Consider the following 14,666-nt stretch of genomic DNA (forward strand, 5'->3'; position numbering starts at 1 on the left):
CGTGAGTTCCCGGGAGCCGTGACAGGGAGTGGGGTGCAGCAGGGCTGCGCCGGCAGGGCAGGACTCTCAGGATGGGCACCGAGGGACTCCTGTCCCCTCAGGTGCTGTGGCTGCTCCTCTGGGTACAGCTGTGCAGGGGTAAGTGCTGCCTCCCTTGTCCCACAGCCCAGGGCCAGCAGGTACCAGTGTGGTCATTGGGATTTGTCTGGGAATGGGGTTTCTTTGTAGGTGCTACTGAGATGAGGGGCAGAAGGTGCTCAGGTCCATGGACCCTGTGCCTTTCCCTGTGCCCATCTGGGTGGGTTGGCAAGAATAGCTCCTTTTCCAGGGCTCCAGTGTTCAGGGCAGCCTGTTCCTGGCTCGATTTATAGACACCCTGTCCTGGGGTACCCCTTTGGGATCCCCTGTTCCCCAGCACTGTACCTCTGGAGCTGGTGGTGGCCTAGCTGGTGATGGCAGCACCCACAGATGCCCAGGGCACTGCGGAGCTCTAGGGTACCTTGGAGGGTTTGTGTGCTGCTCACTGCCCCTTTGGTTCAGGGGCCCCCTGACCCCATGAGAGCGGTTTGGACTCCACAGAGAGAAGGGGACCGGGGCATCTACAGTAGAGAGACATCCTTCCTGGGGAGCTTGGCCCAGGGCATGGACTGGGCTGATACCAGGGGTGAGGAACGTGAAAAGCCCTGGGGTGGGGGTGGGTTTGGATGATGCTGAGGCAGGTGCAGGCTGGTGCTGGAAGCTGCAGGCCTGGGTACAAGGAGCTGTTGAGGGGGTGCTGGGCTTGGGAGTAGAGGGTGCCCAGTGCAGCGCTGGGCAGTGTGGGGGTGGGTGTGGGTGGGGGGCAGGTGGCTGTTGGGGTGGGAAGAGCTGCCTTGTGCATTGGGATGGTGAGTGACCCAGCTGGTCTGGAACTGGGCACCCACAGCCTTGTGCAGTCCATGGGGATAGAAGGGACCCCTCCACTGATCTGGGGACAGCCTGGAGGGGAGAGGGCTCCTACCCCAGTACATGTGATTTGGCCCAGGTAGGGGGTTCCCCCAGACCTGCAGTGCTGGGGTTTGGCACTCTCCTGACCCATCCCATGCTGGTGTTTGAAGGTGCTGTGGAGGTGAGGCTGGTGAATGGTGGCAGTCACTGTGCTGGAAGAGTGGAGGTGAAACACAATGGCGAGTGGGGGACTGTATGTGATGACGGCTGGAGCATGAACAATGCGGCAGTGGTTTGTAAGCAGCTGGGCTGTGGGTCTGCTGTTGAAGCTCATAAGGAAGCACACTTTGGGGCAGGACCTGGCCCCATTTGGATGGATGATGTTGGCTGTAAAGGCACTGAGTCTGCCCTGTCTGACTGCAGACACAGAGGATGGGGTAAAAATTACTGTGACCACAGTGAGGATGCTGGAGTGACGTGTTCAGGTAAGGAGACATCCTGCTGCCTACCTCTGGATCTGGGATGGGGGAAGGGACTGTGGCTGTGCCGTCAGGTAGCAACAAGTGGACACCAGAGCAGGGCCTGGCGATACTTGTCTAACTGCCAAGCTGGGACTGTCATTGCTGATGTCCCCAGTCTTTGGGGAAGGCCCAGAGGGATCCTACCCCAGGGTGATCTGACCTTGCCAGAGTGTCTCAGTCACCCTCAGTCAGTGTCTTGGGCTGCAGATGAATCCTCCATCCCTTCCCCGGGGTGTCCATTGGGCTTCACCCATCTCCACCCATTCTGCCAGTTTGCAGCCAACTATGCTGAGGGTCCCTGTGCTGGAAACACCCAGGGGCACTTACTCGGCACTCCACGCCTTGGAGGAACGGCATGAGATGGCTGATCCTCCTGGGTCATTCCCCTTTGTAGACATGGTTACCTCACCTGAATCAAATGGGCTTTTCAGAGAGGATGAGTGCTGGGCCCTGGGGAATGGAGCAGGGTGGCCACAAAGCCCTTCGCTGCCTGTGCCCAGGGCTTGGCTGTGTGGACCAGCATTTGCAAGGGTTAGGGGCTTGGCAGCTGCTTGACCCTGGCTGCTCCCTCCTGCATCACCACAGTCACAGGCTGGCACTGGGATATATCCCTGGGGCTGTGACAGCCCTGTAGGGGCATAGCCGCATGTAGGCAGCACTGACCCACTGCCCAAGCCCTCCTGCCTGCCCATGGTTCCCCACACTGCCCCATGACACAGGGTCTTTGGCAGCAGTTACTGACCCTCCTCTGTGCCTGCTGTTCTCTGAGAGCTGGCATGGGCCCAGTGGGAGTCTCCTGCCCCTCTGTCTCGCCATCCATCTGGGTTGTGAACACCTCCAGGCAGAGCACTGTGTCCCTGGCTGAGGACACCCTCCCCACGAGCAGACGTCAGAGGGATGTTCACAGGCACCAGGCATGATAGCAGCTGCCCCGTTTCCGTGCTCTGTAACATCTTCCACCTAAAATGAACCTTCCAACACCCCAGGAACACCCCTGGGATCAGAGGGTGCTTCTGGTTGCATCAGGGTGATGGTCCTGCCTGGCCCCAAGCTGTACAGGGGCTGAGCAGGCTGCAGCAGTCATTATCATCTGGGCCAGTTCTCCTGGATCCAAACTGCTCACATTACTGCAGTGCTGAAGGGACCATGCCAGGCTGCTCAGGGGACCTTGTGTGCAGCAGTTTGTCTGAGCAGTACCTGTGGCTGTGAGTCTGTGACAGACATGCACCCTCAAGTGCTCTGATGGTGTAGAGATGGGGTGCGTGGGGGTCTGGATGTGCCTGTGTCAGCAACACTCCCCCAACAACTTCCTCTGGGATGTGCAATGCGGAGTTTGGTCACAGCTTGCTGGGAGGTGATGTAGGGCATGGGCATTTCACTGTCAGAGGGCTCTGGGAACTCCCAGGTTTTATGTTTTTTTTCCAGGATTTGTCCGGCTGGTGGAAGGGAAGAGCCACTGCTCAGGACGTGTGGAGATCCATGACGGGGACCAGTGGAAAACTGTTTGTGATTCACATTTTAGTCCCAAAGCTGCTGATGTGGTCTGCAGGGATTTGCAGTGCGGCGTGGCCCTGCCTGTCGCTGGGCCAGCTCACTCTGGAGAAGGGGTCAGTCCCATCTGGGATGGAGAGCTGCAGTGTGTGGGGAATGAATCCCGCCTCATGTTCTGCCGCAGAGGGTCCTCCAGGGACCAGCCCTGCACCCACGCGAACAGCGCTGTTGTCACCTGCACACGTAAGGACTCAGGGAGGTGTTGAACACCAGGGCTGTGCCAGGGGTTGGGGAACAGAGCAAGGACCGTGCTGGGCCAGGTGTGAGGACAGGAGGGATGATGGCATTGTCTGCAGCATGAAAATAGTGCAGAAGGAGAAGAAAGGCATGCTGTCCCTCTGGACTCTCTGCCTGCTACTGGGGGTACACGAGCACCAATCCACCCTCTCTCCTCCTCCTCTGTCCCCAGAATACACAAGATTCAGGCTGGTGAACGGCAGCACAGCGTGTGCAGGGAGGGTAGAGGTCCAGGTGTCAGAGACCTGGGGGACCCTCTGTGCCTCCCACTGGGATCTCTTGGATGCCCACGTTCTCTGTCATCAACTCAACTGTGGGTTTGCTGAGTCCATTCCTGGAGGAGAGCATTTTGGGAGAGGGACTGGCCCTGTCTGGAGAGACTCATTCCACTGTGACGGGACAGAATCCCACCTGGGACAGTGCCCAGTGATCACCCTGGGAGCCTCACCATGCTCCCACGGGAACAACGCTGCTGTTGTTTGCTCAGGTGAGTGCTGGAAAAATGCTGCATTAACTCCATTTGCCCTTTGTGTGTGATGTGGCCACCCAAACCAGGGGTCCCACTGCAGTACCAGGCTGAATTTCTCCCTGGAGAAACCCTGGCTTCCCCCTGAGCCATCTGGAGGGCTTTGCCTGCTCAGAGTGAGCGCTCTACTTTGGCAGAGCTGAGGGCTGAATGGAGGCAGGCATCTGCCCCCAGGGCAGTGGCTTAGGCTCCAGCACCACCACCAGGCCGGGGCTCCTCCATTCTTCTACTGTGGGACAAGCCCAGAGCAGGGATGCAGGGCTGTGCTCCACCTTTCTGGCTGCAGAAAACTGCATCCCATCCCCAGAGAGAGCTTTGCAGAGCCCCATCCCACCACCCAGGCAGCAGGTGCCTGGGTGCCCCAACAGCATCAGACCTGAGTGTGAGCTGCAGAGAGGGCCCGGGTTTTGCCCTCACTTCTCATCAGCAAAAGGCTCAATCTTGTCATGTTTGGTCAGAAAATCCCCCCTCGCCCTGCTCCCTAAAGGGAGCTGTGGCATCTCTGCTCTCCCCAGGCTCAGCCAGCTTTGCATCCCTGCGGCTGGTGGGCGGAGGGAGCCCGTGCGACGGGCGAGTGGAGATCTTCCAGAATGGGACGTGGGGCAGAGTCCTGGACGACCAGTGGGACATGCAGGAGGCCAGCGTGGTGTGCCGGCAGCTGCAGTGCGGAGAGGCACAGACAGCCTACAACCCCCCGAAGCCTCAGAGAGGGACGGGTCCCGTGGGGCTGCGAGGGGTCCGGTGTGCAGGGCACGAGGCCAACCTGGCCCTCTGCAACACCTCCCTGCCCGAGAGTGCACCGGCAGCAGGGGTTGCGGAGGACGTGGGAGTCATTTGCTGGGGTGAGCGGCGCTGCACGGGCCCCCCAGGTGATGGGGTGGGTGGGCAGCAGGCCCCTGACAGCAACTGGGGTTTCTGCCCACTACAGGGAGCCAGAGGGTCCGGCTGGTGAACGGGTCTGGGCGCTGTGCTGGGAGAGTGGAGGTCTACTACCAGGGCATCTGGGGGACTGTCTGTGACGATGGCTGGGACCTGTCTGATGCCGCCGTCGTTTGCCACCAGCTGGGCTGTGGAGGGGCAGTGGAGGCAGCCGGCTCTGCTCAGTTTGGGGCAGGCTCCGGGCAGATCTGGCTGGATGGCGTCAACTGCTCTGGGGCCGAAGCTGCTCTCTGGGACTGTCCTGCCAGGCCCTGGGGGCAGCACGACTGCGGGCACAAAGAGGACGCGGGAGTCATCTGCTCAGGTCTGTGGTGGGACCTGTAGTGGGAGCCTGGCTCTTGCAGAGGCCAGGACACAAGGAGAGACGGGCATGGCCAAGGCTGTCCCTGGCTGCCTCTGAGCTCCTGCCCGAGCATGTCCTGTGGACACCCATGCACGGGTACCGTCAGTCCCACTGCGGGTCCCTAGGGATCTCAGTCGTCCCCAAGGGTTAGCAGGAAGGACGGGGTGTCTGTCCATCAGGGGCTTCTCTCTGCCCTTGGGTGCAAGGGGGACGTGCTAGCCCTGGCCCTACCCAGCTGTGGGTGTGGGGGGTGCAGAAGTGTCCTGGCTCCCACTGCCCCAGACCAGCCTGTTCCCCCTTGGTGCCTTTCCTCCCAGAGTTGGTGGCCCTGAGGCTGGAGAACAGTGATGGCTGTTCCGGGCGCCTGCAGGTTTTCTACAATGGGACATGGGGAAGCATTTGCTCCAACTCGATGACTCTCGCCACGGTGTCTCTGGCATGCAAGGAGCTGGGCTGCGGGGATGGAGGATCCCTGGAAACACAGCTGCCTTTTGGAAGGGTGTCTGGCCCTACCTGGCTGGATTACGTGCAGTGCGGGGAGAAAACCAGCTCCTTCTGGCAGTGTTCCTCTGCTCCCTGGAACCCACAGTCATGTGAAGACCTGCGAGAGGAGACCCACATCACCTGTAATGGTAACTCTGAGCCACCTGGGCACCCCAGTGCCACCCCAGCTCCTGTTCCCTGCTGGGTATGGCCAAACGTAGAGAAAGAGCTTGGAGGGGCTTTTCCTTTCCATGTCAGTCCCTTCTGCTGCTGGTGGCAGAAAAGTGATCAAAGCCACACACGTCCAGCAGCAGTTGCCAGCAGCACCTTGGGGAGGCAGAAGCATCTCCAGGTGAGGTCTCAGAAGAGACCAGACAGGGTTCAGGAGAGCCTCCCCTCCACAGACACGCTCCTGCTGCTCTGTTAAACAGGGACCTTTGGGGGCTGAGCAGTCGGGGTCCCCCCACAGTCCTGTGCTTGTCCCCTCAATGACCAGGGTTCAGTTGCTGCCGCGATCGAGATGGCAGAGGGAGGCACAAGCAGAGCTCAGCCCTGCTCTCTTCTGCACGATCTCCCAAACCAGCCCTTTCACCACAGTGTTTCCTTCTTCAGGGAGACGCCCAGAAACGCCCTCGATCCCACTTTCCCCGTGCCCCAACTCCACGAGCTGCACAGGTAGGGAGCTGCTCCTCTGTGGATGCTTCTTGTCTGGCAGGGCTCTGCCTGCTGTCTCCGTGCCACGGGAGGTCTTTGCCTTCTCCAGACAGGGAGAAGATTCGTGCCGTGGGAGGTGAGGACAGGTGCTCGGGCAGAGTGGAGGTCTGGCACCGTGGCTCTTGGGGGACGGTGTGCGACGACTCCTGGGACATGCGGGATGCTGAGGTGGCGTGCAGGCAGCTGGGCTGTGGCCCCGCGGTGTCTGCCCTGCATGAGGCTGCGTTTGGGGAGGGGACGGGCCCCATCTGGCTGGAGCAGGTGGAGTGCCGTGGGACAGAGCCGTCTCTGCAGGACTGCTGGGCCCGGCCTGGGGATGGCGGTGCTTGCCGGCACAAGGAAGATGCTGGTGTGAACTGCTCAGGTGAGTGGCAGGGCTGGGACCCCTTGCTCAGGTATTGGCAGGGTGCCGGGGAAGGCCTTTTGCCCCCTTGGTCCTGGCATGGCCCGTAACCTCCCAAGAGGAAGAACATTTCTGCGGAGTGCAGGAGCCTGGTGCCAAGTGGGGAGCAGCCTCGGTGGAACTGGATGTCTTCTGGCCATTGCCCGTGCGGCCCTGCAGCCCCAGGGATATCCCCTGGGCTGCCTGTGCCATCCTGCGTGCCACCCGGAGCAGAGGCACTGAGCCCTATCCTGCCCTCTCTTTGTAGCACCACAGGAGAGCCAACTTGGGTGGGATGTGCCAGGGACATACACAGACACACATGTGCTGTGTTGGGGGAGAGGATCCCCGCTACCCGCACACCCACCCTCTCAGCCCAGCTCTCCTTTTCCTCCTCTGCAGCTACACCCAGGACAGCAGCAGTCCCACCCCGAGCAGGTAACTTGTCTTCCCCCTGCGGCTGGGTATCCCCAGGGCAAGACTGTGACCCACAGCTGGGTGGAAGGGGCTCCTTGCTGGGGTGTGAAACTCCCAGGAGAAGGCACAGGTCTGGTGGTGAGGGGGGTAGGGAAGGTTGTCATTTACTCATCGGGGTAGAAGCTTCTCCATCGCTCATCCCTGGGGCCCTCCACGCCCTTCTGCCTTGTGTGATGGGGGTCAGGAATGGTGCTTTTCCTGCCTCACCCAGGCCTGGTGCTGGCCTTTCCATATTCTTGCCCACACAGATTCCCCCCGGGGCCGTCTGAGTGGCAGCGGGAGAGTCTCAGTGCCCGTCATCATCTGCATCATCCTGGGGGCCCTTCTCTGCCTGCTCCTGGCCCTCCTGGCTGGGCAAGCACTGAGCACCAGGGCTGGGCGCAGAGGTTGGTCTTTCCACAGCGGTCCCAGGGGGAGATACCTGTGGGAAGGCCTGCGGGGTGTCAGTGAGGGGCACAGGCAGAGTTGGGGGTTGAGACCGTGTGCTGCCACCTGTCCCTTGCACCACCCCATTGAGTGCCTGGCTGTGGGGCACCAGCAGCAAGGGGTGGAGAGAGCCCAGAGGCGGGGGGAGGTAGCAATGGGGTGAGGAGAGAAATGGCAGAGCGGGGCTGGGAGAAATGTGAGCAGGGGGGAGATGGCCAAGGCTGGCAATGCTCTGGGTAGTGCTGGGGGGGGACTCTGGGACAAGGGAGATGATGGGAGGAGTGCAGGACAGAAGGGTCCATCCCCGTGGTGTCAGGCCCCCAGGCTGTCCCCTCTGCCCAGTCCTGACCACCCCCTGGCTGCTCTAGACCCGTGGGGCAGACAGGGGAAAGCTCCAGGTGGAAGAAACATGGGAGCTGCTCCAGGGTCAGGCAAGGGGTGCATGACCCTGGGGCCAGAGGGGCATGAGCGCTGTCTCCGATGGGATGATGCGAGGGTGACGCTGCCCCAGATAATCTCCACGGCAATGTTGCCCTCACTGGGGATGTGGCAGCTGTGCCTGGACAGTGCAGTGGGGCTGTGCCGTCGGGCCAGTCCTGGGCTGGCCCAAGAAACAGGTTTGGGGCAGCGCAGTGTGATCCCATTGCCCCTCTGCCTGTCCCTCTGCCAGCCCTACCTCTGTCCCCAGGCTCCAGGAGTGCTCAGGAGCCCTTCCCTGAGGCCCTGTACGAGGAGATCGGTTACAGCCCGGTGTGGGAGAAGCAGGCGAGGTTTGGTCACTCAGGTGCGTGTGGGTCCTCCCTGGAGGCACATCTGCAGGACCCTTTCCCCTGGCCCCAACCCCGGGCTGATTCCCTGAAGCCCCCCAGCCCATGGTCCTTGTGACACTGGGGCCACATGGTCTGTGGGGAGACCATCCAGGTCCTGGGCCTGGAAGGGGAGCTTTCTCCCAAATAAACAGCTTTGCCTGTCCCAGCGGGACAGCCCCTCTCTTCCTGCCCCTGCACCCCAAGTGACACCCACAGAGTGAGGGAAGGGGCTGTCCTAGGGCAGCTCTGGGAGCACCTTTGAGACAGGGTTTGCCCCAGGGAGGCAGGGTGATTTCCCAGCCCTCCTCCCCACGCAGCCCCAGCTCTGTGGGTCCCCCTTCCCCAGCAGCACTGACCACGAGCCAGGTCAGTGGGGCTCACTTAATAACAGCCACCGTGCATCTCTGCAGGCTCCTATTCAGAAGAGTCCCTGACCCAGCTGCAGCCCTACCCTGGGGTCAGCGAGGAGGAGGATGGTCTGGGCTCAGCACCAGGTAACAGAGGCAAGAAGGAGTTGATCTCCCTGAAGACCTGTGATGGACAGAGGTGTCACTCAGTGTCACCGCTGGAGATGGGGAGGACATGGGGGTCTCCTGTGGTGCTGCCAATACCCGTGTCTCAGCCCTGTGTCCCTGTGCATTGTCGCTCTGCTCTGCAGGATGTATCTTCTCACTGTCACCAGCTCCCCTCTCTTTTCAGATGTTCTTGTCCCACCTGGAGGTGACCCAGCAGATGGTTATGATGATGCCAGGGAGGTTTCTGATCCCGTGGAGGATGTTGCCCCTGGGCAGGGAGAGAAGGAAATGCCCAGGGAGCCAGAGGAGGGAGCAGAGCCCAGGGATGCACCTGGAGGTGAGAGGGAAATTTAGCACTGCTGGTTCCTGGGGTGCCACCCCTGGTGCCACCCAAGTCACTGCTGTCCTGAGACCCCCAGCCTCCTGTCCCAGGAGTTTTCCTTGGAGTGTCTAGGGGTAGGAGAAGGAGCTGAATGTGGTGAGGAGCAGGGAGGAAGATGATCTACAGACCCCATGGGCCAAACTGCATTGTCCTGCCTTGCTTCTTGCAGCGGCCAGCCTGCGCTCCTGGAGAAGTGCTGGGGTCCCTGGAGATGAAGGAGACACGTGGCCCCTGTCCCTGGGGAACATGGGCTATGATGATGCTGAAGAGGTGTCTCTGGCACATCCCCCTGAGGACACAACGGCTGTGACACCGGAGCTCTGTGCACAACAGTCCCAGAGCCCCAGGCTTTGAAAGCCCATCCCTGCTGTGCAGCTGGGTGCAGCCAGGAGGGAGAAGAGGTCTGTGGAGCTGGCAGAGCCGTGAGCACCTGGGAACCGTGTCCCTTGGCCCATGGGCCACAGAAACTGCCTGGAGTTTCCTCTATTTTTATTCCCATTTTTATGATGTGCATCATCTTTGTTCTCAATAAAAGTCTCTGGGGGCTTTGACCCGGAGCTGGTGCTTGCCTGTCCAAGTGTGAGAGCATCTTCCTGAGGCTGATCAGGAGGAGCAGAGAACAAAGTCATGGAGGTGGGGAAATGGGCATGTCTCAGGGACAGTCTCAGCAGTCTTGGGGTCAGGCTGTGGAGCAGCGAGAGCCCATGGTCCCTGGGGAATAATCCTGCTGACAGAGACATTTCCATCCTACTGGCCACAGGCAGTTTCTAGTCAAAATGGCTCTCTGATAGGTCCCGAGATGCACCGCAGTGGGAGCACCCATTTCCTCTCCCTAGGGTTTCCCAGCTGCTCTTTGCCCCAGGCAGGGTGTGGGCCATGCTGGTCCCACAGTGCAGAGGCCATGACAGAGCTGCCGTGTCAGGGTAAACCCTGAGGTTGCCACAGTGCCCTGAACACCCCAGCCAGCCCCAGGGGGGAACATGGCCCATGGATTACCTCCCACCATGGTTAGGAGGCAGCTCTGCTCCCCACTGCCCCAGCACAGGCTGCAGAGCCGCTTTCTGGGACACACGGGGCTGGGATTCCCTCTCCTCATGCTCTGCCAGGACCCCAGTCTCCATGGGCTGCTCCTGCTGCCTTGGGCCCTCGCAGACCCTGAGCACTCTTGTCAAGGCCCTGAGCTGCCTCCTTCCTGAGCAGAGGCTGTAAGGCCCCACGGCAGCCCTGGGACCCCCTCCTCCTGCTCTCCTCAAGCCCTCACCCCTGCCCTCCTGCTGCCTCACCAGGGATGTCAGTTTGGATTCGTGTCAGGGCGGTACTTGTGTGCAGGTACAAGAGGGATGGGAACAGGTGGAATGGGGACACCTTTCCCTCAGCACTGTTGGAGGGCTGGGAGGATGGAGAAAACATCCCCAGGAGATGTGTGCTGCAGCCAGAAGCCATGGTCCTGTCCCTGGCCTGGAGAAGGGCTCATCTGGGAGGATGCCCATGTGGGCACATTTCCATGGCCGAGGAGATTTTTTGTCCCTCCCCTAAAAGAGGCACTGCTGGGAGCTAAGCCAGGGTCCCTCTCCTTTGGCTGTGCTTTCAGCTGCCCCAGTGCCCATGGGCAGAGAAAGCTCTTATGCAGGAACCAGGCGGGGAGAAGGGTTCGACACCTGGGCAGGACCTGGTGCCCAAACTGCTCTCCCTGGTCATCCTGGTGGGTCTCCACACCCTTCCGGTACTTCCCCAAAAAGCTCCTCTGCTGCGGGCTGGAAGGTGCATTGGCTGGCTGTGGCAGGGTTCCCTGTGGCTAGGTACTGGAGCTCTGTGCTGCTGCAAGCAGCAGGATCTGGCCCTAGAGGAGAAACGGGGAGGAGGTGGCTGTCACCAACATCCTCTCCCACTTCAGCATTGCCCCATTCCCTGCTGGGAGCTCCTCCACCCCTGGGGTGATCCTGGGGGGATCTGGGAGAAGCCCAGGCACACACATCCCTTGAGCCCCATACCCCAGAGCCTTTCTGCTGGCAGACCCCATGGGAGAGCAGCATTCCCAAAGTAAGACACCGACAGTCATGGGTGACATACATGGGCACTGCAAACACAGCCTCCATCCCCTGGAAAACTCCGATGGGGGCAAGCTCCAGCCCTGCACCTCGGAGAAGGAAAGTATAAAAGTGAAGTAAAGAAGGGGGGAGTGTTAACTTCTGAACAGAGGATGGTGGGGGCTATGGACAGTATGGACACTGACGTGCAGAATCAAGGAGCCCCAAGTGGGGATTGGGGAGAGGAACCCAGTGCCTGTCCTGTGCCACCTTGCTGCCAGCTCTGCCCTTCCACAGGGGTAATATTTCTCCCTTTCTCTGGCACCTGGCAGGCATTTTCCTCTTCCTGCTTGGGGAGATGAGCCACAGGCCTGTGTGTGCTTGAGGGGGCAGCACGCCTGAGCTGGAAGAGCCTGTTTCATGGCATTTGGGGACCTGAACAGTCTGGCCCTGCAGGCTGGGTCCATTCTCTGCAGCAAAGCAAGATTGTCACTGTAGCCCAGCTCTGTGGTTGTTCCTGCAGCTCCCGAGGACCTGCCTGAGGGGGTCACAGTAAGACCCAAAGTCTCAGCACTGCAGCCCCCATGGTGGGCAGAGCTTGGCTGTTTAAAGCCCATAGGAGAGCAGCCTTATTTCTCTGAGTTTCTGCTCACCAGGGTGCTGGGCACCCTGCAGTGAAACTCCATGTCTCATGCCCCATTTTGGTTGTGGGTGTTATTGCCAGGGGAGCAGCCAAGGCACCATCTCCTGGCCCTCCCTGCCTGTGCATGGCTGTGGACAGACCTGCGACTCCATGATCCTACCAGCACAGTAGTTATGGAGTATTGACGGAGTCACCAAACACCCCAGGAACTAGAGGTGGGCACCAGCCCCACTAGTCCCACCTCTGCAGGGCTGTGCCTGACCTCAGCAGATCCAAGTTCCCTGAGCTGAGGCTCTGCTCAAGCCAGCGGCAATGGTGGAAGGATGGTGGAGGGAAAACTCCAGCTGGGAGTCCCACAGCCCTGCCCATGCTTGTCCAGCCCAGACACCCTTACCTGCTGGCACAGAGTGCTTCCCATGTGGTATGGGATCTCCACCTGGAGTGGAGACAGAACAATCTTAGACCCTTAGCCCTGGAAAGCCACCAGGGCAGTGTGGCTCTGGTCCCAAAGGACACCTGGGCTGGGCCAGCACCCTCACACCACATCTCCCAGTGCAGCCAGAAAGGATTCCTTAGCGTGCTGCTGCTGTCTATCCCCTCCCTGAGGTCTCCTCCCAGGCACGCTCTGCTGCCAAGCATTGTCCCTGGATGGTGGGTGGGGTGGGTCTGGGATTCAGGGCAGTGACCTGGGCTCAGGTCCAGCACAGCTGCCTGCTTCTCCTCCAAGAAAGGGCTCAGCAGAGGCACCTCCCACAGCCCTCCCACAGCCCTTCCCAGCTGACAACCAAGCCCTGGTTGGGCAGGGCAGGCCCACAGGGCCTGAGGTGGAGCAGTGCCTGAGCTCCAGCCCACACCTACCTAAGGCTGGGCAGTCAAGGCAAAAGCACCACCCCTGGAGATGCCAGGGAGTGAACCCAGGACCTCCCACATGCGAAGCGGGTGCTCTTCCACTGAGCTCCATCCCCTTGATGCCTGCCAGCAGGAGAGACACTCTTCTCCCGTGATGTGTCTATGACAAGCACAGCCCTGTTGTCCCCTGGGTGCCCAGGGACCCTCTGCAGAAAACAGCACTTGAACCCTTCTGAGATGGGGGAAGTCGGGCCTGCCTCTCTGCTGGACTCTGATCCTGGCACAGGGCTGCACTGCAGAGCGCTGCCCTTCAACGTCTCTGCAGGGCAATGGGACGGGAGGAGGATCTTGCTGCTGGCACTTCTCCCATGCTGTGGCCAACTCCAGAGTGGGCTGATGGAGAGGAGAAAAGCCCTGAGCCTCCTCTGCCACCCAGGGCAACACCCTTCTGTGACACATCTGTCCCCAACGCCACAGCAGGAGCAGTGCAACAGGGTGAGGGAAATGCCCTCCCTGGGGTGAGGTGTCCTCAGGCTGTTGTGGCATCCCAGGGCATGTGGTGGAGAGGACCTGGGGGCAGAAATCTTACACCCCCTCCTCCAGGCACTGGGCCTCCTCCTGCACCCTCTGTCCCCCAGCATGCCTGGAGGTGAGGTGAACAAGCTTCCATCTGCCTGGGGCTGAGGGAGTGGGCTGGGCTCAGGGACCTTCCCACTCCTTCAGCACTGAGGACTGTCCTGACAGCAAAACAGTGCCCTGGGACAGCCCTGGCTGGGGTCTCTGCGGCAGGGTGGGTGATGTGTTCAGCTCTTTACTCAAAGGTTGGTAGTTGGACCATGTGCAGGGATGGCGTTGTCATGGTGGTAAAGCTGGGGCAATTGTCTTGCCCAATGCCACAGGCTACCATGCAGGGGCAGTGCGCTGGTAAGAGGTGAAGGGGCAAGGAGGGCCAGGGCAGGCTGGAAGAAGGCAGGCAGGCAGTCTCTACAAAAATCTACAGGAGAAAATCAGTGCTGAAGCCCGGGGTTGAACCAGGGACCTTTAGATCTTCAGTCTAACGCTCTCCCAGCTGAGCTACTTCAGCCCTGCCCCAGCAGCCCTTGTCCCTGTGCCACCCCTGCCAGGCCACAGGCTGATACACACACATGAAGAGAGCTCCTTGGGGACATTCCCAGGGAAAAGCTGTGTCCAGCGCCGGGCAGAGTGGATCCGGCCTCTCCCTGCCTCCATGGCCAGGTAGACTCCAGGTGTGGGGTGCGTGCCAGCTTACAGTGGGAGTGCCGAGATGTGTGTCGGGCCTCAGTTACAAAGGTGAGTGGTGAAGGCAAGTGGGCAGGCCAGGCACATGCAGCTGCCAAAGCTGGAGGTGGAAGAAGGGTGGGGTTGGTGGAAGAAGGGTGGGGTTGGTGGAAGAAGGGTGGGGTTGGTGGAAGACCTCTCTCATAGGGAAGAGAGGGCCCAGAGGAGGCAGAGCTTTTCCAGTGCCATAGGCTTTTGCTTCCTTCTTGCATGAGCAAGAGTGTTCTGTTCAATGTTTGGAGACCATATTTAGGGGGAGAGAAGGCTTGAAAACCTCCAAGGACTGGGACTGCACAACCTCTCAGAGCAACCTCTTCCAGTGCATAAGTGACCTTATGGTTATGACCTCATGGACCTCATGTCCTGCCTGAACATTCTTTCAACTTTTGTCCCTTGCCTCTCATTTCCCCACCATGCACCACGATGAAGAGCCTGGCTCTCTTTTCTTAACTGCCTGATAGGTACTGAAATGATCCTATGAGGTTTCCCAAAGCCTTCTCATCTCCATACTGAACAGTGTTTCCTCAGCCTTTCCTCAGGTGGAAAGTTCTCCAGCCCCGTGCACACCCCCACACACCTGACTGTATTGGTGCCCCTTCACTGAACTTGCTCCAGT

The 14,666-nt window shown here is 60.2% G+C and overlaps 1 non-coding gene across 1 annotated transcript; it reads right to left on the reverse strand.

Annotated features, from left to right (window-relative positions):
- Positions 1–13,762: 13,762 nt before the first annotated feature.
- TRNAF-GAA (transfer RNA phenylalanine (anticodon GAA)) lies at positions 13,763–13,835 on the reverse strand. Its single transcript has one exon. It is a non-coding gene; the product is annotated as a tRNA-Phe (tRNA).
- Positions 13,836–14,666: the final 831 nt, after the last annotated feature.

Source organism: Buteo buteo, chromosome 31 (genome assembly GCF_964188355.1).
Source record: "Buteo buteo chromosome 31, bButBut1.hap1.1, whole genome shotgun sequence".
Classification (NCBI taxonomy): domain Eukaryota; kingdom Metazoa; phylum Chordata; class Aves; order Accipitriformes; family Accipitridae; genus Buteo; species Buteo buteo.